Raw genomic sequence first — 24,148 nt, 5'->3', positions numbered from 1 at the left:
TTCCAGTAAGGATTGTTTGCAGAACACGATGTTTGAAGTAATTGACTCCTGGAGAATGTGTAAAGCTCAGTTTCACCATAAACTCAAAGGAAAAAAAAAACCTCTATGAAGTCCTTTCCTTGCCCCTGGATGACTTGCCAACCCAAACACCTGTTTCATATGGGTAGACTGCAACAAATAGCTGACCCATATCTGTAATTAATCTTGAGGGCGTTTTGATTTTTCAGAGGATTAATGCATCCAACATCTTTAATAAAAAACAAAAAGCCAAAACAATCCAACCTTCTTGAAATCAAGCAAAACCTAAAGCAGATGGCTAGACAACAGTTGCAAAGCAAACAAATATTCCATGGTTCAGCTCAACTTCAAAAAAGTTCAGCACCAAAAACCTGAGTAAGCACAGAGAATGTGTTACCTTTGGCAATCAGCAGGGCTCCAGATTTGCAGTATCATTTCTGATCTATGCAGACTGCTAATCAAAAATGACTATTCAGATTCTAATCAAAATAAACCTTCAAATTACTTCAGATGTGAACCATGGTTGAGACTAAAATATCAAGTATTCAAAGAAGTTCTTTGACTGAACTAAGGATACACAGACAATCTTGTGCCAACAGATTGTGCTTCAGTTTTTGGTTACACAGAGCATGTGAAAACTAATAGAAATGGCCTAGCAGCCTCATTTCCCACTCTGCTTTATCAGAGTTACACCATCTGACCTTGGCAAAAGCAAGGCACAATCCAACATGCCTGGAAATAGCAAGACCACGACATTTCCTTAATCACATTTTTTCTTCATGATAAGGTTGGACCAGATGATCTTTCAAGATTCCTTATAACCTGTACTGTGCTATGAATCTATGCAGCCTTTCTTTTAAACTACAGCAGGGATTTCCAACATACAGTGCCTTACTGAACCTCCCTCCTCCTCAAGGTACTCTTTTGACTTGCTTGTTCTAAAATTCTTCATTTAGAAATCACTTACAATGAAATATTCCTTTCCTCCCTCTTCAGATTTTCAGGCAGAAACAAGAGTGACAGACAAACAAGAGTGACCATGCCTTATTTATGGAACAGAAGTGCTCTGGGAAGTCCATTGCTGGGATGTATGGAAGGGGAGGAGGTGAGAGGAAGAGAGCACGATCATATCCTAGATGAGACAGAATCACTGTACAGACCCCTTCACACCACAACTCCTGCAAGTGCTGCCAGGCACAGAAATTTTGCCTAGAATGGAGGATGGGAGGGAAGGATTAGTGACAGTGCATGTGATCTGCTTCAGACTAGAAAACCTGCTCTGGGGCTGCCACTGAGGTGCCTTTGGTGGAAATCCCTGTCTCCAGATATTCCATTTATCATTTCCCACATGCTTCTTGATATCTACCAACAAAATAATATCTGGCCTCTGCAGAAGTACAAGGCAAAGTTTCTCCTCCCTGTGCCCCTGACAACATGAGGCATCTACAGCATTTCTCAAACATCTATCTTGTTAGAATTTTTTTTTTTTTTGGTATTTTAGTACCAGCCTCTGGCAGATACAGCTTGAATTTCAGCATATTAATCAAACTCCTCCACACCCCATCAGCACTGATCTTGGCACGTGGCTACTTTAGTCTCAGGGACTCCTTGAACTGTGCCCTGAGTCTACAGAAATTCCCCTCATCCCCCAAACTTCAGGAGACAGACAAGGCTATGGTTATATTATTATTACTGCAATAGAAAGTATGTTAGGACTAGAACAAAGCCTAAACCATGCAACATGAATTCATAACACTGAAAATGCAAGGATGAGACATGCCATAGTTAAGTGTGATTTTTTCCCCCCTCATTCTTGGGCATGTCTGATATGGAAAAAGAGAAGCAGGGGAGAAAGTACAGCTTTCCTTTGTGTCTAAAAGTCAGGATATCTTTCCATGACAGAATACATCTGACAGTTTCTCTGCTCCTCCCAGGTCCCTTCAGCTGACTGAAAACTCAGTTTGTAGGAGAAACTGGAAGTATGTGGCAGCAATGTTGTGTATTTTGCTCCTAACACTGGGTCAGAGTGCCCAAGACCAGAGAAGAGTCCTAAATCCCCATGTCTCCATCCCAACCACTCCTGGTTGTGCCCCTGATTGTATTTGCTGCTACAAGACATTGTAGACCATTGCTTGCAATCAGATACGCATAACAACAGTTCCTTTGATCTTCAAAAGGGTTTCACTTCTTTGATTATGAGTTTATCAGCAGCACATACTCAGGCTGCAGACACACACAGTTTAGTCTTAACCCATTTTAAATGCAGGTACACAGCCAGCAAGTGTCTTTTATGCTGTATCCAAGTATCTATTGAGATAAACTGCCTGAGCTCTTCCAGGAGACAGCCTTTCTTGGCAGGTGCAACAGGGTGAGCTTCTCAAGATATTAAGAAACATCACAGCTAATAAATTGGCTGTAGTGTGACTTTTCCCTCAAGATGAACTCTCAAATACACCATATTCCATATCAATCCCCATCACAATGCATTAAACTTACATCATCTTTATAGATGGCTTGACTCTCCAGCATTGTCTAAGCAAAAGAGTGTCAGGTAAAAAAAAAACCCATAACACAATAGCAACATTTAGAATTAGGGACAGCAAATTATGTTCTTTTCACTACACCAAGTTGCAAACAAAGTCAGACACTGCCTTGGGAACTGCCACACAGCTCAAAATGAAAATAAATGCAATATCAGCGAAGAGAGAGAAGTACTGCAGGAGTAATTAATTACTCTGCATCCATATTTGGTAGCTGATTTAGTTTCTGACCCATATGGAAACGCTGACAGGGCAGCCCAGAACACCTGCTGCTGTTTAGGCAAAAAAGCATTAAAACAAGAGTAAAAAAGAAATAGCAGTTGGCTATTTCATGTTTGCCACCCTACAGTCAATTCCATGAAATCTGGTTGATTTTAATAGCAATCTGCTCAGCTCCTCACTCTTTACAAGGAGATCAAATTCTGTTTGAGGTGCATGTGATGAAATTGTGTTACCCAACTGTGTGTGGGAAGGGGGATTTGCCAAGGAAGCTCCTCTGGCCATGCCCTGCAGTCTGCTCCTGCTCCCTCTGTTTCATCACTGCTTTCTGCAGCCTCTGCTGCTGGTCCAGGCTCATGAGCTCTTTGCAGCTCTTCCCCGTGGGCATCATCAAGCCAAATACAAAGATCCTGCCAGAAAATTAGAATATTTCTATAGAAATCGAGAATATTTCTAAAAATATTCAGAATCAGAAAAAAAAAGATTATTATTTTGAAAGGGTTGAAATCCCTTCCAAAAGGAGACCAGTTTTTTTCAGGAAAGCTCAACATGTTGTTTAACTTATACAAATATCTCAAAAAATCTTGGCCCCCATTACAGCATTGAACACCTGGAAGTGGACATGCTTGGGTTTGGATGTCTGCTCCTAAAAGCAACAATAGCTTATGCTGTTGTGGGTAATTCAGTTTTGGAAGCAGAAGCCTTGATTTATATGAACTCCATGCTAATGGAGAATTACTTCCAGTTTGTTACAGATTTCAGCACTGAAATTAGCTGGTTTTCTTGCCAAATTTGGGTCCAGTGTGATTCCAATCGAATGAGTTTTGAAGAGCTCCAGTCCTTTTTATAACACTGCAGCATGGCTTGCAAACCAGCTTCTAAATGTTTGGGGTTACCCAGCACTACAAAGTGTTTTTTTATCAGATGCAGCTGACTGAAAAATGAAAAAAACACTCCCTCTTTCCTCCCACTCTAAAAGCATTTAAAATGCAGCGTTTCCGGCAACCTAGCTGGGTGGAGGCAGTTGGCAAAGTGGTTTGTAATGTATAAAATACAGAGGGACAGATGTTCAGCTGATGGCTTTAACAGATACAACAGCAGCACAAGGATGACAGCTCTATTAGATTTCAGGAGGTGATGTGTCATTTGTGCAGTAGGCTACTCCACATCTTCATAAAAGCCACTTTTTATGGGGTGAGACGAGAGAGATCCAGATAAAAGTGACATAAGAAGGCTGGTCATGAGCTCGATTAAAGATTTGCTGGAAATTGCATTAAATGGGAGTTCACATCTGCAGATGAGCTCTGTGGCATTCTCAGTTGGTAGCAGAGCCTCCCCTTGCAGCTTGCTGCTCCCTGGTGCATCCTTCACCTCTCTTACAATCAGGTGTAGCTGATACTCTTTTCAGAGGGAGAGAACTGCCCATTGCCCAGAGCATTGCCCCATGATGGATGTTTAAAGTTCCACTCTCAAACTGGTAATATCACAGCAGCATAGTGCTGCCAGTGACAAACCAAGGCTGGACATCCCCATGATCCATGAAGCAGGAGCAGTCTCATCCCCAGCAATGTCCATACCATCAGTTTTAGCTACTCCAGTCTTTGCTCTTTGCCCGTGACCTTCTTCCACTTCATCTTGCATTTCCTTTCTGAGTGTATTTTTTATTTTTCAGCTCATGAATCCCAGGTGTTTCTCTTTCTTCAGCCTGACGCTCAGGTTGTGCATCAGGCAGCCATCATGACTTGGCAAAGGTTTGCTGGGTCACTGGAGGAAGACCCTCAAATCCAGATTTTTGTTATTAAAGTTGTCAGTCACGCATGTCCTTAGAGACTGTGAGAGCATGAAAATTAAATCTACAGATTGAATTATTCCATGCTTTTATTTTTTTCTGGCTTAAGTGCACATGTGGTCTTGTCATCTTGTCATTTTTATCACTGTTAGTGATAGTCCTCAAAAAATAGTGAGCTAAACAATTCAATTTCTTATTCTTGCTGCAAGCTGAATACAAAACATGAACTCTGCAAAGTGCAGTTACTTATTCAACTTCATCTATCACATTCTTACATTCTATCACACATAATGCTTATGTAGCATTGGCAATCATGCACATGAGGAGAATTTGCCTCAGGCAATAAACTACAAACTGATGTCCTGCTATCAGCAAGTAGGAGAACCTGAAAACATCTGTGTCCTGCCTGGCAATCAGTCAGAGAAGGTAAAACTACTCTGGTGATTCTGACCTGTCCTTCTCAGTCCTTGGCCAGTCACACTCAGGGACTGGGAACCAAAACACAAGAGCCCTGCAGAATCAGGGCAAAGAGAATGCAGACAGCAGCTACAGAAAAAGTAATATTTTAAAGGTAAAGTTCACTTCTACCAGCTCTAGTTCACTCTAGCCAACTAAGATAAAGCCCAAACCATGAAAACTTTTTCTTCACATCCACATTCTCCAGCAACCTCCTTCCTGCTATCACTAACATAAAACAGGCAGAAAAACTTGCACAGTTTTTACTGAGGAAAGAGAGAGGAGATGACAACCAGGAGCTGTGCAAACCCCACAGTGCGAGCACCCAGAAGAATGGCAATGCAGGATTATTAGGAGAGTTTCTGTCCCTCTGCTGAAGGCATGCACAGCTTCAACAGAAACAAGAATCTGGTGAGAATCTTTAGTTATTGAATATAACTAAACAACAGCCCAGAGTTTCAGGTGTGATACGTAAATTGCTTACATGATTTTTGGTTGTCAAGTTTAAGGCTGCTTAAAAGACCCAAGCAGCTGGAGCCCTTCACCCTTACTGGAAAATCTGCTTCAAGCTGGGCAATCTTAAATAGTGTAAATAATAAAACTGGGTCTGCATTTCCTGGGAAACTTAGTGGGAAAGGACAAGATTTTGGAGGATGAAGTCATAAAAATCAGGGAGCTGAGGACTACTCCTCCTGGGTCACCCATCTTTTGCTGGAAGTTGAAACTTGTTGAGTTTGTCTGGTAAAAGAAATATTAAAAAGCAACATGAAGCAGGTCCACAGTTCAAAGCAAGAGGTTTGAGCACCCTGCTACCAGTTTTGACCCTCTGTGATTAGAAATTTCTTTTCAAGCTCCTAAAGCACAGACCAGCACATGATATCAACTCTAACAAAGCAGGAAAAAATTCTGCATTTCAACTAATCACTAATCTGTTCTGTCTTCTGCCACATGTCCAATATTTACACTTATTTAAATTGTGATTTTTATCCATGAGTGGTATAATTGTAAACTAGCATTTTATTTGCAGTTTTGTACACTGCTCCAGTGGTTTCCTGAAAAACCCAAAGAGGAGGAGTTCATGAAGGAGAGGAAGTGCTGTGCAGAGTGTCAAGGCTGTTTCAGTGGTAAGTTTCTTTTCCAGGCTGGATTGCAGGAGAAAGGTAGTCTCAAAGGGGAAAAACAGAATGAACATATGTACTCAGTAAATTCTTGATGCTTCTTGAAAAATCTTGGCCCAGATACAGCTATGGCTAATAGTCCAAAGTAAAGCTAGTGGGAAAAAATTTCTCATACACAAACTAAAGAGTTTAGAAGTTGAACTTAGAGCCTTCTCCTGAATAGATGTCCAAATCACATGAATTATTTCATGCACGAAGTAGCTAGACAAAGAGCTAAGAAACAATCGCTGAAAACCTCCCAAACCTGTGTACTAAAATGATAACATTATAAAGGTATCTCATGATTCTCACATGTTGAGATCCACAGAGCATGGGACATCAGCAATGGGGTATGTAAAGGGATGTGTGCCTACTCTGCCTGCATGTCCCTCTTTCCATAAAAACCTTCTTCAACATGCAATAAATTACTCTGGAAAAGCTTTGGGGAGATGGTTTGGGAGATCATATATAAATCTTTCACAAGGGCAAAATGATTACCGAGCAAAAAATCCTCGCTGTGGAATTTGTTTAAAAACACATCAAAGCTAGAGATGTTAAAAATAAAATATTTTCTCACTGAAAAAACCAACCAACCAACAAACCCACAAATCCAGCAACACAAAACTCCAAAAAAACCCTCAAAAGACCTCCCAAGCCCCAAATCTCTGCTACTGGAAACCAGCCAGAGGAAGAGTTTATGTTCCTCCCCATAATAGATGCCAGTTCAGCCTTGGAACCTGGCCCACAGTGAGGGATGAAAGGATGAAGTTTCATACTCCCAACTATGAGAACCATACTCCCAACTAGGCACCATTTTGAATAAAAATATTTAGGTTGTTAATGATATATTATTGTGCTCATATGAAATAAAAACTCGAACAAAACAATAACTTTTACTAGAACAGCTAATTTTTTTTAAATTTAGGAAACTATTTAAATTAGGCTTTTTACCAGACACGGGAGATCAACATTTCTGCAAGTATTCTACTGGTAGTTTGACCCTATCTCCAAAAGACCCAAAACCCACCCAAAAATGAACCTATCCAAAGGCATGTCCTTGCAAAAAAATCCAAAACAAAACAACTTTCCCACAGCTTGATATCTCAAGCAGAATTTTCCATAACAAAAGCAGGGAGAACAGCTTTACCCATTTAGAGCAACTGAGATTTTGCCCCCAGACGTTCAGAAATCAAAAACACACAGCAGATGCAATTATGTCTCACAGCAGAAATAAATATTCAACTTACTGTAGGAATGTCCCAACGGACAACTTTTGCAGAAATAAATTTCAACTAGAATTCATTTAGTTTTGCAACAGATGCTTTGAATTTGAGTCTGCTGCTCTCAAAAACCATGAGACAACAGCTGACCTTCAGCCATATCTCCCTATCATCCTCATTCTCATATCAACTTATAAACTGCTGGATCAAGTTAAGAGCAGAATCCATCTTGTGTTTAGGATTTACAAACCATAAGGAAGAGCTGGGCTCACTCTGACTTTATTTTGTTTTCATCACTAAAGCACATTCATTAAGTGCTGGTAAAGGATCCCTGAGCAGTTTCTATGGATTGTAACAGATATTAAATGCCTTTTGGGTCCAAACAGTAGTTATCCAGCACCGATCTGTCTCTCCAGCTCTTGACAAGTACCACATAGGCAGACATTAAACAGGGCTGAGTATTTGATGAAAATTTTAGCAGATGATCTGGGAGCAGCAGAAAGGTTACAGACAGGGTTTAGCATGCAGGGCACAAGCTGGAAGTGCCTCTGATGTATCCTCACAAGATAAATGCTCAGTATCTTTAATCACTCCCTACAGTATTTAAAATAGGAATAAATCTAAAGCCTCTCAAATGAACATTGTTTATAATCTTGGACAGAAAACAATGTGGGAGTTAATGTTCATGTAGAATACAATATTAAAACTCCCTTCCTATTTTCCTGTTTCTTTGAAAGGGTCCAAGTGAAAATAGCAGTGTTCCCTGTTCCCTGAGTTATCTGTAAAAAGGAAATGTTTCTGTGAATGCCACCAGCTGTTCTATATCATAATTAAAGGATTGGTTTGTTATTGGTGCTTACAGAAAAATATATTTTACTGATAACTACAGCATAAATATTTATGTCAATTAGTTACAGCAAACCAGAAACAGTTAAGAAACAGCTTTTATCAGTTATTACACTACCTACACTACCTGCTAGCAGTGCAACTACTGAAAGTATAATGGATGGTAGATAGAAAAATAAATGTTGAGAGTAAGGGAATCTTCATTCTTGCTCTTTTCTTGAAGACAAGGAGAGACCCTTGCCCAGCTCTTACTGTGCCCCTGTGATGGGTTTTTAATCACAAATGTGCTGAAATGCAAATGCTGTCACTAAAAACTGAGTGGCTGCTGTCTGTAGTACCCTGTATACTTTTATTTTCCTATCCTGCAAATGAGTTGGCTTCAGTTTTGCTGATCTCCAGCAACAATTTGTTAGCAAATCTCTCTGCGAGGAAATTCACACAAACAACAGTGTAAGCAAATATTGGAGCATACTAATGAGAGACAATATTTACATTTACAAAATGTATTCTGCAAACCCAAGCCCAGATGCCACAACCACTTATCCAAGGTTAACTTTGCATGCACAAGGGACTTCAGAGAGCTCAGGACCACTGCAGTGCTGGAATAAAGTGACTCTGACAAGACCCTTCAGAAAACTGCAGCAGCCTGAACTTCCAATTGTTTACATCTGAGAGAGGCCTTTGCTTACACCCTCAGTTTTAAGCACCTGTTTAGGTCTTATTAAACTGTTTTTACATTTTTAACTGCACAGAGGTGAATCCTAATTTAGAGACGCTATTAGATAAGAAAAACATAATGAGAAATAATTTATAATTGGAAAGTTGTTTAAAAAGTAGTGATAGGCAACATTGCTGAGTGCAAACATACTCTGTTGACTTTATCCTATTTCTTATTTAAAAAGAGAAAGAAAAATTCAAACAAAATTTGGTTACAAGTATAGATTATTCCAAGCACGAATGAAAATATACTTGGAGGATTTCTGAAAGTAGAAATCCTGTGTGGGGAGAAATAAGAGATCTTTAAAGTAAATGAAGATTTTTTTTTGTATGTTCCCACCCCTCAGATTTCTGCACACTGAGGATGTTTGTCTACCTCAGTGTTTGATTGACTAAAAATGCAGAGAAATAAAGAAAATTAATAGGATTGAGTTCTTTATAAGGGCGATAACATGCTTTTAGCTTTCCTCATCAACCACATACAGGTCAAACTTCTGAAAGATTGATCACAGAAGACCAGACCACTTCAGCACCCATGTTCTGGTAAAGCTTCTGCAGTTTTATTATTCATTATGTGTTGGTGCCTGTGGAATGCACATGTTTAAGTACCATAAAGGATCAATACTGTTGGAAAACCAGCTTATACACCTCAGACATGCACTTTTGATCACAAAAAGTTAAAGTAAGGATGCGCTATTCTGTGCTGCAGATTTTTGGTTTTTGAAAATTAGATTTTTTTTTTAGATTTTTAAGAATATCCCTTCACCATCCCTCCAAAAGATGTGTGCTGCTTCCACAGCTGTAGGCTTTAGTCTGATTTTGAGAAACATGAGGAGGAAGATTTTCCATTTATGCCAACACTGGCAGTGAAAATTGGATTTGAGTAGGAAACAGCAGAACCAAGTAGGAAGCTGGTCTCAAAATTCCTGTCCAGGAACAGCGCCTTGGTAGCCAATTAACTTGCAATTGCACCATGTGCTTGAACCAGGGAGGTCAGATCAGAAACACAGCTGAGCATGAGAAACTGAGGAGAACAGATGTGATGTCCACAGCTGTAACCACAGCCCTGACTCACACAACAAAATACAAGACCTGCCTGGAAGATCCAAAGCTTCAAAAAGAAATATTTCTAGCCAAAACAATTACATTGTCATTGAGAGCTTCCTTGTATGGGGTCTCTTGGTTGTGCCAACCTCACCTGGGACAGGGCTGAGGGTGCCTTGTTCCCTGAGCACTCCGAGCTGATCCAGCTGTTTCGCTCCAGTGCTGCTGCACCCACACCCAGTCAGACAATTTCTGTGGGGTAGGAATACCTGCACTCAGGTGGCCAAAAGCACTGGATCTGCATGCCCAGTGAGGGCAGCTGCTGGGAGCTTGTCCCAGGCAGAGCAGGTTGGTAGCAGACCTGATTCAAGGCTATGCTGGCTCCAGGAGTTCCCAGCTGCTGTGGTGGTGAACACAAATCCTCTGATCAGGTTGTAATTTTCTTCCTGGTATTGCAACTACATGAAATCCTACCATTCTTTTTGTCCATCTCAAATTCTCCATGTGTCTAAAGAGCATGACCCTGGTGACTAAAGGAGCGATTTCTTTTCGCTGCTGGAAAAAACAAGATGTTCTGAAGAGGGAAAAAAAAAACCAACCAAAACTAAACAAAAAACCCTGAAGGTGGGAAAAAAAAAAAAAAAGGTGCAGCCTTTTGGCTGGTATTGAGCAATAATCCCCACCCAAATTTTTTTCCAAGCATATTTCCATCCCTACAAGACACAATCAGGGCTTTCCAATGACACCTCAGGACAAGCCTTTATTTTTCTTGGAAGATTCCATTTGGAAATCTAGACTAATAGATTCGGGCTGTGAAACAGTCCAACCTTTTGGATTCTGAAAGGAAAGGATTTCCAACCAGCTCTCAGTGAGCTGATATCTATTTCCTGTCATCACTTCCTTGCTCTGTGCACCTACTGGAGAGGGTTCCCTCTTTTATTCTCCCCGAGAACTCGGTTGTGTCCGGTATGAGAAAACATCCAGCAAGGCTGTGCCAGGTATCTCCAGCCCCATGTGCTCAGGCTCTCAGCCTTTCCTCACAGATAAGGAGAACGTGCTCTGGGTGAGGCCATGGCACAGCCACAACATTAACTCCCTCAGCCCCAGGCTCCTGTCCACACCTCCCCACTGCTGCTGCTGCATTTCCTTCCCCAGCACAGCAGAGTGGCCATGCTGAACCCTGACACTGACCCCCAGCCCATCCAGGGCTTCTGCAGAGCCAAACCTCCAAATCATTTACTTCCACAGAGTAATTTGGGGATGCTGAACACAATCAGCAAGAGGTGTATGCTCACATAATCCTGGTATTCCATGCTGCCAGTGAGCTGTATTTCACAAGAATTATCTGTTTATCTGTCTTATCCATAAGAAATGCCTGACCAAGATTTCCTATTCTAGTTTATGTCAGTTTTCATTAGGCCTTTTGTTTCTACTATCTGAAGCAGCAAGCTTTGAATGGGGTATTATAAATGAAGATCATTTACCCCTCACAGAATAGACTCCTGACTTAATTAAAAGAAAACTGAAAGAATGAAATCAGACAATGATGCTATTAGAGAGTTCCATATCATTGTAATTTGATGTCATTTTCTAAATGGATCAAGAAATCATAACAGACAAGTGGCTGAATAATGCCACAGATGACTGTCTTAACAAGAAATATTTTTCCTATTTTCATCTGTGATGTATACACAGACAATAGCAACAATAGCATGGAAATAATTTCTTTAATTACTGTGTGATAGACTATAACGGAATAAAATGGCCATTGTTGGCTGGGATTAGGATCAGATGGATGCCTGAGAAGGAAATCCCCAAGATGTGGCTGGACAAACACCAGGCACAAACACATGCACAAATTCCACGAAGCACTTTAATAGTGAGTGCATTCACTGAATGGCAGCTGATAAGGTTTTCAATAACACAGAGACTGCTGGTTGTATAAAGCTCTGTAATCTAAACGAAATTCAGAGTGTTAACAATTTTGTAGCCTTTATCTGAACACATTTTTCCCACATGCTTTTGGTGACCAGGTCATAATCCAAAGACAAGCAACTCTCTTGTTTTACACTGTTGGTCTAGCAAGTGGCAATTTTTCTCCTGCACACAAAGGTCATTGTACCCCAGACAACATCTCATTTTGGGGTCTTCCACAAATCCAGGATGCACCAAAACAAACACAGATGGATTACATGTTGCCTGTTAACTCAGCATTCCTCTTTCTTTCCTTGGATGCCAAAAAATAATTAAAGAGCGTTTGTGTGCGAGTGGTGGCAGTGCATTCCTATAATTTGGCAATTATCTTGTCAGCTACCTTTATTAGATTCTCAGTACTGTAAATTGCTTTTAAGTATGTGCTCTGTGGCTCTGCCGTGCTTGCAACATCAAATTCTGCAATTGCAAGCTTAGAGATAAGTTTTAATGGTAAACAAATTTGAGTGAAGTTCAGGATGTATTTATATAAAACTTTCCTTTTTTTTCTGCTTAAAGTCAAGGACCCAAATCTTTCCTAGGAGGTTAAGTGGGATTTTGTTTGCTCTAGTTTTTTGAGAGGAACTTGGTTCCCTTCCAGTCACATGTGAAAATAAACCAAATTTGAAAGATGCAGTGTGTCCCTAAAGCTCTCTTTTAGGCATCATTAGGTACACTGTGAATTTTCTAATCCAGCCACAAGAATATCACCCCAAGCCAGGGGAGTAGGAGATGAGGTACCCATGTCTGACTGTGGGAGCCCATCTTTAGAGAAACCTTCACCCCAAACCAGAAAACTGAGATAACAGAGCTGGGCATTGGCAGGTGGTGTGCAGGGCACAAAAGCAAGGATCCCCCTTGGTAAAGGGGCAAAATTGGAGACAGAAAAAGGGTAAAAAGAGTGATTTAGTGAAGAACAACATTACTTGAGAGATCAGAATTAGTTAATGAGGTATGGTTACAACATAACCATGATCTTAATGTATCCCAACACGCTTTTCCTTTTTTCTATCCCCTAATTCAGCGAATATGAAAAGTTACAACAAGAGATTACAAATTGCTTATCCAGCTCCATTTCTCTCATGGTTGCTATGTATTTTAAGGAAAGATTTATCTGTTTCCGGTACTTGCTGGCTGTTCAGATGCACCATAACAACAGCAAAGCTCAGGGCATCATGGTGAGAGGCACGGGCTGTGTATGAGCAGCAAGGCCTGTCCAGTGCTCCTTGGAGTTCTGAGGGATGCTTGGAGGATAATTACCAGCTCACTTTAATTTGCAACCATTTCTGAAGAGCCAGGATAGTTAGATGTGCAACCAAACAAGCAAAATTGTTTGAACGTTGCATTCTTGCTGTAATATACATCTAACAAATGAGGTGTTTTTTAGGGTGTACACTCCCTTCCTCTCTTCCTGACATCTAGAAACATGCAAAAATGTTCTGCACTGTAGCAGGTTTTTTTTTTTGTTGTAGTTTTTTGTTTAATATAGGTAAGGTTGAAATGTTCTCCCCATTGAAATGTTTCCTTCCTGAATTACACATAACTTTAAGAAAAATACAGATGTGCAAAGGTAAGGAAAATATCTAAAAATGCCCATATACAGCTGGTGTTTCGAGTGTCCTGTATCATTTGGAAGGATCTCACTAGGACCATACCAGATTTAGATAGATAAACATCTATTTAGATACATAAATATACCAAAGTACTCGGTTACCTTGATATCGCAATAGGATCTAACCTACAGCCTAAACTACATATTTATTCTGCTTTTAAACAATACCATGTAATTTTTACTGGCCTGGATCCCAGTATCACCACTTCCAGTTGGGTATTCTAACCAATACACTCCAGGATTTCTTTCATCCTTTTTAAAATTATTCAGTGAAATTCAGAACAATTTTAGCCAAAGACCTTCACAGCCAAATAGATTAGGAACATGGGATGGGAACATGAGCCTGATGGGCAGAGGTGGGAACTACTCAGTGGGAGCCCAGAGCCAGAGGGAGAACTTCCCCAGTCCTGGAGCTGGTGAGTTTAACAAGACCTGGCTCAAGGTTTGTTCTCTGCAGATTTCACAGGGAGCAATAAATTATTTTCCCAGCCAAAAGTGTAGGTAGCAATGTTGTTGCGCTGAGCTTTTTAACTCCAAAGCCACTGCTTCCTCTGTTTGTAAAGGGAAGAAGCATTGCAAACAAAACTTCAGCTTTTCCCTTGGTGCTATCTCCTTTGTGTAAGCAACCATCACTTAGTTTTGCAGTCAGCCCCTTTTGTGGTACTCTAACAGCTGCAGATATTTCACAACAAGAACCAATCTCTGCCAGCTTGCTCCCACATCTCAAGTTCAAACTTGAGGGATAGTGTGTCTAATTCTTAAAGTATCATTAGTAATTATGGGTCTATTAATACAGCTCCTAAGCCACTGTATTTTGGCTACAACCTCGTGAGTCCCCTCACAATTGTCACTTAAACAAATGGACTGAAATGTCCTTCCCCAGGATAAATTTCACTCCAGCACAGCTGTCCTATGTCCTGCTGAGGTAGTTCAGGTGGTACTTTGCCTTAACAACACCACAGTTTGGGAATGGGATTAAGGAGTAAGAAACAACAATTGCAGGGCCTCTGCTAGGGGTCAGCTCACACATGCTTCCCTGGCAGCCTCAGAGAGGCAAATCCAGGATCAGAGGAATATGAAATCCATGTGGGAAGTTCAGACCAGATACAACTGCACCATCATCAGCAAATAATCATCACTCATATGAAAAATGCTGCATTAGGAGGGGACAGTCCTATACCTCCCCAATGATTTATAAGCTATGATTGCAATTACCCTTTTTGAAACAACAAAGAGGATTGGCCTCCCACCAAATGTGCATACAACACCCAGACAACTACCCTCTTCTTGGAAAACACAAGAAACCCAGACAAAGTTGATTATTTCATTCTAGCAACAAAGATCTTGCACAGAGGGAAAATGATTCACTTTAAATAACTTCCAAGTGGTGAGTGGCTCTGGAGGTAACATCCCTGCCTTTGAACCCAGGGGTGAAAACCTAGAATATCCTGGCCAGTGGACAAAAATGCTTGCCTTGGTGCCAAAGGCATCTCAAGGTAAGCATGACTAGCAGCTCCTTGTCCAGACAGCTGAAGCCTTTGAAGATGAAGTGAAGGCATTAACTGAGCACTGACCTGGAGTTGTACCACTTTTCCACTGTTTATTTCTGTTTGTACATGAAGAATAGATGAACAGTAGCCAGGAGACTGAAGAAGAGAAGGCGTCAGAATGAATTAAAATGTACTTGGGAAAATGTCAAGGGGAACAAAACAAGTTCATGAGGTAAAGCTGGGGCAGAGGTGAAGGTCAGGGTGGTGCAAAACTTGGGAAAGGAAGCAAAGGTGATTCTTCACCACCTTGGTGTCACACAGGCTCCCAGGGCAGCAGGAGGATGGGATTTGCTCACTGCCAGTAGATCTTGCCACGTACATGGCATTCTGAAAGTCCTTTCCCTTGGAGCGGAGGAGGGGACTGGAGCAGATCCAGCTGCATGGAGAGCAGCCCATGAAGGCACCTTCTGGTCACTGTGCCCCAGGCAGCAGCTCCACCACTCTCGCCCCAAGGATGGTGGCTGCCTCCTCAGAGCAATTCCATTCACCAACTTATTTGAGGTATTCCAGTGGAGAACACTTTGCTGTAAATTCCCAAGAGAAACAAGGAAACACCAACAGTTTTCAAGTATTGGATTCAATGGTTGAAAGCATGTAGCAGGATTTTCCTTGGTTGTATGACACATTTTCATTGAATTTGTGTAATTCGCCAACAATTAAGAGAGTAACAAGGATAGTAATTGTACCTAGGATCTCAGAGATTTACTACTAGTACTTCCCCACATCCCTGTCTGACTTGGGACCATTGCTTTCTGAAGCCACCCACACTGAACTCTGCAGTAGTATAACAGGAGCTTTTCAGGCAAAAACTGGAACTAATGAACAAAAACTGGGGAAAGAAAAGGCTCAGCTACAGGTAATTTCACATCCTCATCCTGAGGGCTCACTAGATTTCTGCATGTTTAAAGTCAGACCCTCCTTCAATAAATAGAGATATGAAAGGATATCTCTCCTGCCTGAGGGATCAGCTTTCCTCTTCTGCCAATGCCACTTCCCAGATCAGGCACTTAACAGCTCAAATCCTGTATAATCCTACATGCTACAAGTGTCAACTGCATCATGAGATCTACAAGGATGTCTCCAGAATTCATGTATTCTCAATCCATGATAAAAGGATTCACATAAAGATTCTAGTGTAGAATTAGGACACAGTATATGAGTCATATTTCAAATAATGCATGGTGAGAAACATTTCTTTTCTCTCCAAAAGACTTCTGGAAATTATTTTCTTTCAAACAAGAAAAATATATTTTTGATATAAAACAAGTCTTACTAACCAAAGTTTTAGCCTGGACAGAGATGATTGAAGCCCTTTCCAGCCATGAATTCACAGTGGGAGAGAGAAAACGGTTGAGTGTAAAAGAGTAAGCTCAGTTTACCTGGGACCTCAGGCTTCTCAGATAACTAAGAAGTGAGTCACAGAGGCAAGAAAACTAAGCTGGTCATTCATCAAAACCAATCTAGCCACAGACACCACAAGTTCTGTTATCTTGCTGCCAGACACTACATTTTCCCCTATCAGTCTGCCTTGCAGCCTGGTCTCCTCATGGTCTCACAGTCTTCATCATTTTGGTCTCATTGTTGATTTCTTTCCTTCTTTCAAGAATTTTCACTTGATCCACCAGGTAACAGGGAAAGGAGAATGTTCAGATTGACCAAGCCCACATTTTTTTAAAATTAACTTGCTGGCTCTTAGAAAAACAAATAGTTTTTTCTCAGCTCTTTTCACGGGATAAAGAAAGAAATAATCTGCATAAAAACATTTACAAATATATTTAAATGACTTTCCTATTTATTAATTGAAAATAAGTTCTCCTAGGGAAAATTAAGGCATTTTTAACCAGATCTCTTTTCTGCAAGAGGCAGAGGAACAAATTTCAGAGGGAAAAAAAAACCCTCTCTAAAATCAAAACAGTGGAGATTTGCCCTTGGATAAGCACACAGGGTCTGTATTAGCCATGTCATTTAGTGCATGATTAGTGAGCTGTTAAATATTACAGTATGAGACAACTGCAACAGCATATGCAGGGCAAACAAGAAGCAAGGTTTTCTCCTAGTAAAGACCTAAATTATTTGAGTGGCTCTAGAAAGAGAACTCTCACCACCATCACAGATGGCCCAACCTGCACACGGCTGATGAGCCCATTGATGACCAAGTTTTTATTTGCAGGAGGCCCTGTGCAAACAGCAGACAATGGGCTGTTCGTGTTCAAGTCTCATGTGGAATGGTTTCCACCCAGAACAGCTCTCAGAGATTGCTTTTGCTGACTGAAAGGGAAGTAAAAATAACTCCTGAAATATTTTCACCAGTGCTCCTGTTTGGTTTGCCCTGAGCACAGGAGCAACTGCAACACTAACACACCGTCTTCAGCTGGGGAAAATGGATATGGCTCCAGTGACCTGCCCTGTGATTAACCCTCTTACACCCACTGAGACTGGATCCTACATATTTTCCATTATGCTACAGCAACTGATAGAACTTCCATTCCTCTTTATAGCATCTGTGCATATCTGATTAATTCTTCTTTCCTGCAGGAAGTCCAGCAGCCGTAGAGTACATTTTATTAGGTAGAGTATAGCCAGATGATTTCAATAAATCACTTAAAAAAAGGAGACTAGTTTCCTGGTATTACAATAAAAACTACTTGAAGAGAATAATTTCAGATGATAAATCTGCTGCCATTCACCAACACTTGCATAGCTGATTAGAAACAGTGCATTGTCCCAAGCACGTCCCTTCCAACTCCCCACTGGGAACACTCCCAGCAGTACAGATATAAAACATATTCTCTCACACAGGGATACTAATATTGGTGATAAACTGGTAACATTTAACAGCTATTGTGCTACATTTCGTGACAGATTGCACAGATCTTTTTATGCACATTTTCATAATATTTAGATCCAAATACATTGGGCTTTCTCCTACCATCTTGAACTTTAAATAAAATGTCCAGAGAAATCAGAACAATCCATTGTCAACACCAAACCCTAAAGGAGCAGAATCAGGACAATGACAGGAGTGTTATGGATGCTCTCAATAGAGCCCTACTACATACATCAAATAGAACAACTTCTCCTTGCATGGCTCCAACACCGGATTTTCTTTATGCATCTCATCACAGCAGTACACAGGGAAGCAAAGAGGCAATGGAGAGAACAGGAAAACAATAAAAATCACCTGTGAGCATTATTATTGCATTTGAACCAGACTTTTCCACTGGTGTTTGCTGCATCAGTGAGTGCAATAAGGAATTTTACACTGGTGAGCTCAAGCATTGCCCCCAGAAGCCACTCAGAGGATGGATCACTGCTGCTAACATGGTACAAATTGCTGCTCCCAAAGTCACTCAGGTTTCAAAAGGGAATTAAATGAACAACATGAAGGTGAAACATATTTTCATGGGATGACTGTGCAAACACATGCAGTCATTTGGCAGCAAGAGAAAATCCAAGCTCTACTAGCCCATATAGGAATGGTGTTGGGTATTGTTGGTTTGTTAGCTCTTATCGGTGCATTTTACTCAATACAGACATTCACAGCTTCTTCTATTTCTCATGCAACACTACCCTTTAAATTTCTATGTTGTTTCCTACTGTGACCCCCTTTACAATGCAGTTGATTCTATAACACTTTCAAATCCCAGACCTGAAAAATGAATGGAACTGATGGGAACTAACTAAACTGATTTAAACCCCATGTTAAGACTGAGCAAAAAATTATATGGAGTCAGAAGTCTGTGACTAAGTTTAAATATCCTTTAAAATAATTTTTGCCAGAACTTGTGTGACAAGAGGAAGACATCCCCCCTGCTCACTGATACTCCAAGAACGGAAGCATAATAATTTATGAAATAGGAGTATCTGTCTAGCTGATAAAATATGGTTTAATCCATGGGCAAACAGCTGCCGTATGTTAACTCTTTAACAAGCATCCAGATATCACAACTTATTGCATGCAGACAACCTACAATAAATGCATCTCTCTTTTGGCAGGTGCCCACACATTGACTTCTGTTCCCAAACCTTCCTTTAGCGTCAACAACCACAGCTGAAAATCAGAATCTCAAGTACAGCACCAACTTTCTGTTGTACCCTGGGAAGCACTGCTTTAATTAACAATGAAGTGAGACTGTTGTGTTTGTGTAGGTTGCTGCTCCAGGCCATCCCTGTAGCGTTGGATGTTTGTGGTCTCCTCAGCTTCCTGCCGTTCTGTCACTTCTTGCTTGGTGCCTGCCATGAGACATGTCAGCTACAACATCTGTGCATGTAACATCAAAGATCCACTTTAGTTTACATTCTGGTGAGATGATGTAAAAGCAATTTGTTTGGGTCTTTTTAAAATTTGTTTTTCCTCCTCTTCTTTCTTTAGAAAAGGACATGCCACCGATGAGTCTCAGTTCAGAGCTGGATTAGCACAGGAAAGCGTGATGGTTGTCTACAAAGGTTGTTGCACATTCTCTCCATGGGGGGAAGGACAAAATACTTTAAAAGTTTCCCATCCTCAAGTATAGAGGAGCTCAGTCTGTTCAAACTCAGAAATTAAAATTAGCCTAGCATTTCCACTTTTTTCTTCCTTCCGCTTTCATGACTTCAGATGACACAAGTTTACCACGGGAAAAGAAATTGATTTAGAAATGATTCTGCATTGAGGAAGAAGAACCTCACTGCAACACTCATATGGTGAAACAATCACTTATGAATTGGGTTAGAGAAAGAAATCTGGTCTCATAATTAAACTGCTGCATTCACAGTCCTACAGATTGCCCAGTACACAATGATAGCCTGTCATACAGGTTGCCCCAGAAGCTGTGAATCCCATCCCTGGAAATGCCCAAGGCTAAACAGGATTTTGAGAGACCTGCACCAGTGGAAGATGTCCCTGTCCAGTGAAACTGATAAAATAATCTTAGATCCCTTTAATAATCTTTAAGATAATCTTTAAGATCCCTTCCAGCCCAAAACATATTTTTCTGTCCTTAATTAGGCATTGAAATATTTTGATGAAACTGGAAGTGATTCCCGTGCTTGAATGCCACACTTTTAGAATGAGGACAGGGGCATTTCTGTACCTTCTGTACTGGGAGAACAACTCTACTGAACCCACAGCGCTCAGATCTCATGGTGACAGGAGACACAATGGCATCAGAGCTTTGTGTGGCAGAGTTCCTGAGCCTCCAAGCCTTAAGACAATCTCAAAGCTGCCTGTTTTCAGTCTCTCTCCAGAAGTTATTACCAGTATAAGGCTCTTCAGGACATTAATTACCAGCAAGAAAAAGATGAACAGAATTGAGCCACTTGAGGCTTTAAACACAGCCTCCACACAGTGGTTGTGGGGAGCAGGAAAGCTCCTGCTGCACACAGAGCTGCTGTGGGCAGTCCCAGGCATCCTGCAGAGCAAGCAGAGAATTCTGCCAGCAGCACTCCACAGGTACAGCTGCTCCCAAACACACCATTAATGTCTATCCTCTGGAAAATGAGCCTGGATTAGGAGAGTTCTGCATTTCTGCCTTCATCCATAGCTTCATGCACATAGCAAAAATGCTGGTGTCAGGTCAGGGGGCATGAGGGCAACTTCTGGCTATTTTCATCTTACCATGTACTGTAAATAAGAATTGCAACTGCTCAGCTGTGTAAGGCTATATCCATCTCAGCAAAGCCCTTGAGGCTTTTTTGGTGTGCTTTGAGAGTTTTTTGTTGTATCTTTTAAAAATGAAACAATGACCCTAATGTCTAGTTTTCCTCTTCAAGGAAAATTTTTCAATGTAAATAGTGTATTTTTTTCTTGTTGTTAGATACATATATAAATACACACACGTGCATCCATGAATTTATTTCTTTGGTCAATTATAACCAATTTGTCTCTGAAATGCTCTTTTGAAACATAGCAGGAAAAAGCCACTGATTCAATAGAGAATATTGACTTTTTCCCTACTGCCCTGGATATCTGCCCAAACAAAGAGCTGGTTAGACAAAATACAAAGAACTCTTTTGTGTGGGGCTAAGTTCACCTGGGAGAAGTATTAATGAAGTCCCAAGGGGGTGGGGACTCAAACTCCCCTGCTTTCAATGATAAAGGAAGACAGGCTCAGAACACCAAATACCCTGCCTTCCTCACCCCTTTCTCTTTAAGCCATGAGAAGCAGTGCCAATGTAATTGAGAATTAGGGACCTTTCTGCTATTAGTCTATAGGGTCTGTGAAGAAAGCAGGTAGAATTTCAGATGGCACACCAGGTGCTGCATGGCAGCAGAATCTACACCAAAGATTTTAAGTAGGTCAATACTAGAGGATTGTTAGCTCTCACTGAAAGACCTTCAAAAAAAGTCAATAACACAAGCAATAATTACATGTGATAGCTGTACAAATGTCTAAACTTAAAATATGCTTGTTCAGTGTGTATTAAGCCATTTGTTCAATTTCATTTCTACTGCAGAAGATAAGAAAAAAAACCATTGTTCTGCCAGGAGATTTATGTCCACTCCCATGAAATACTGTCCCTGGTATTACTGTGGAAATTAAAACACTCCTAACTGATAATTATTCACCAGCTGTGCAGAGGAGCATTCTTCTCTCACCTCATATATTTGTATTTGTAAACTATATGTAGTTTGCAGCCTAAAGTTGGAATAGTGAAATATCTTTATTTGGTTCTGTTCCTTTCAATTTTCCTTTAATTCTCTGCCAAGCCCATTGCCTTAACTGTTACACCATAACAAACTCCTGACTCGAATTGTGCATTACAGAACCTATACCTGATTTCAGCATTTCTCACACATTGAAAAATAGGACAGCAGATTGCTCTTGATCAAAAGAGCCTAAAAGAAATGGAAGTGCACGAACAAGGGGAAGTTGACATGATCCAAGTGGCCCTTCCAGACCTTCTGCCTGGGCAGAGCAAACAGCTGCAGGAGCAGAAGAACAGCACAGGGAAGATCATCACCCAAGGGATGGGACCTGTGTGTCCCCAGCCTTGGTGAGATGTTCAGCCTTGGTGGGATGTTCAGCTGCTTCCCTACCCACAGGACAAAACAATCACTTTAAAAGAGAAGCAAAGGTCTATCCCTCCACACACACCCTTAGCACCATAATTGCAGGAGAGGAGAGCACAAACAGGCAGGGATAACTTTTTCCTTGCAACCGAGAAATTGTGCAATTCCTGAAATACTTTCACACATTTTTGGGACAATTGTGCTGCCTGTTGTGGTGCAAACATGGCCCTGCAGTCCTGCTCCCAAGGGCCTTCTGTAGCACAAGTTCTGCTGCTTCTCCAGTTGAGCCATCAAAACATCTCCCTGCAGGGCTTTTCCTGTGCAAAGCACAGAAACATCTACATGAGTTATTGGGATCCAATTGCTTTTGCAACAGTCACAGTTCTAGTGGGAAGGGCATTCTTCCAGATCATCTAATTTCTTTTGAAGACCACCTCTGCAAGCTGTCCCACAAACCTCTAACCCCAGCACACACCCAGCTTTTGGTATCACAGTGCCTGAGCTCGGCTCGCTCGGGTGGGCTGTCACACAGCCCTGGGTTTGCCAATTGTGGTGCCACCAAAGGAACACCTGTGGCCATCTCTGCTGAGCACAGGCTGCTGACACAAGCACACACCTCTCTCTTTTGAGGGCTAAAAATCACAACTCAATGTCATTAAGAGCACATATTTTGAATGAACGGCTCAGAGCTAGGAACAATTAAGACAGGCTGCCAAAGCAGAAAGATTTATGGCCCTCAGGAAACCACTGTTTTGAAGGAGTCATTCTTCAGATTTGTAATGCAAAATGGTTTTGATGAACCAATTTCCTTTTCCCCTTTTATACATCCCCAACATACACATACCGCTAGGTTTTCTATTACTTCATTTCCCTAAAAAATTAGAAATGCTGAGAGCATACCAGCACTAGACATAGATGCACTGTCATTTCAAACAATGCTCATTATTCAAGAGAAATACTACAACAATCACCCTGTAATACACTTTTAAGCAGGGGTCGCACAGAACAAATGCTTTAAAAGCATTTTAGGCTGGACTTGAGAACGTAAAAATCTCATAGGTGGTCAAATGCTTTTGCTCTAGGTAAATAAGTTCTTTCTGATAGTAGAACTAAATCAAAATAAATCTGGTTAGTGTTCTTAGGTAAATTATTCTGTCATCTGAAAAACAAGTCTCTGTAGACCTAAGTGAAGGTTACTACTTTAATAGAGAGTGTAATGACTCCATCCTAGCTGCACTTAGCAGTCAGTCTGGTATGGTAAGTCAATATAACATTAGACAGGATGTATTAGACTGCCTTTGTTATAAAAGACCAATAGCAAAAAGACAGAAACACAATTTTTCAGAAAGCACAGACCAAGACTTTCTGCAAACACTCATTGAAAAAACAAAATAAAGCTGAGTATTCCAATTCCACCAACATTTTAGGTTACAATATACATACAAATTCATTACCTTGGGTGAAGATGCCCATGCAGAACCTTCTATCTTCATGCAAAAATGGGTGTGCGGCAGCCTAAGCTGAACTTTCTCCTGGGAATGTAGGAGTACCTCTTTCACTCCCACCTCGTGTGCCACAGGGCACCTTCCAACCAAAAAGAGCCACCACACCCATCAGCTCCTTCCCTAAATCTCTCCTCCCAGAGGAAATAACTAAACTCATGTTAATCACAGATTGAGAGCACCTTTATCTGCTTTCAGTCTTGCTTGTTAGAGTTGGTTAGCAAAGGGCACTGAGGGGCTGCAGGTGGGTGGCATTTTCTGCTGGCCCTGCTGCCCCTCCCAGCACTTGTCTATGAGTAGGGGCAGCCCCAGTTTGAGTTGTAATTTTACTGAGTCAGTAAATAAATATAAATACACTAAAGGTGTGAATCTTGAGTGACTATAAGCAACAGCTTCAGTCTGTACAAGGTACAAAAGCACAGCAGTGAACTCAAGCACTACATGGTATCACTTGGATTGAAATGTTTAAGTGAATAATCATCACCTTACCAGCAAGCCAAAATGCAACTTTATAAT

At 40.9% G+C, this 24,148-nt stretch overlaps 1 long non-coding RNA gene across 1 annotated transcript in view; it reads right to left on the bottom strand.

The window, feature by feature from the left end:
* Window positions 1-23,723, bottom strand: part of LOC135453051 (uncharacterized) — a 43,382-nt gene extending 19,659 nt beyond the window's left edge. The window contains exon 1 of the long non-coding RNA XR_010441761.1: window positions 23,585-23,723. This is a non-coding gene — a long non-coding RNA (uncharacterized LOC135453051). The remainder of the gene's footprint in view (window positions 1-23,584) is intronic.
* Between the last annotated feature and the right edge of the window lie 425 nt (window positions 23,724-24,148).

Source organism: Zonotrichia leucophrys, chromosome 12 (genome assembly GCF_028769735.1).
Source record: "Zonotrichia leucophrys gambelii isolate GWCS_2022_RI chromosome 12, RI_Zleu_2.0, whole genome shotgun sequence".
Classification (NCBI taxonomy): domain Eukaryota; kingdom Metazoa; phylum Chordata; class Aves; order Passeriformes; family Passerellidae; genus Zonotrichia; species Zonotrichia leucophrys.
This window is presented reverse-complemented; position numbering and strand designations above follow the sequence as displayed.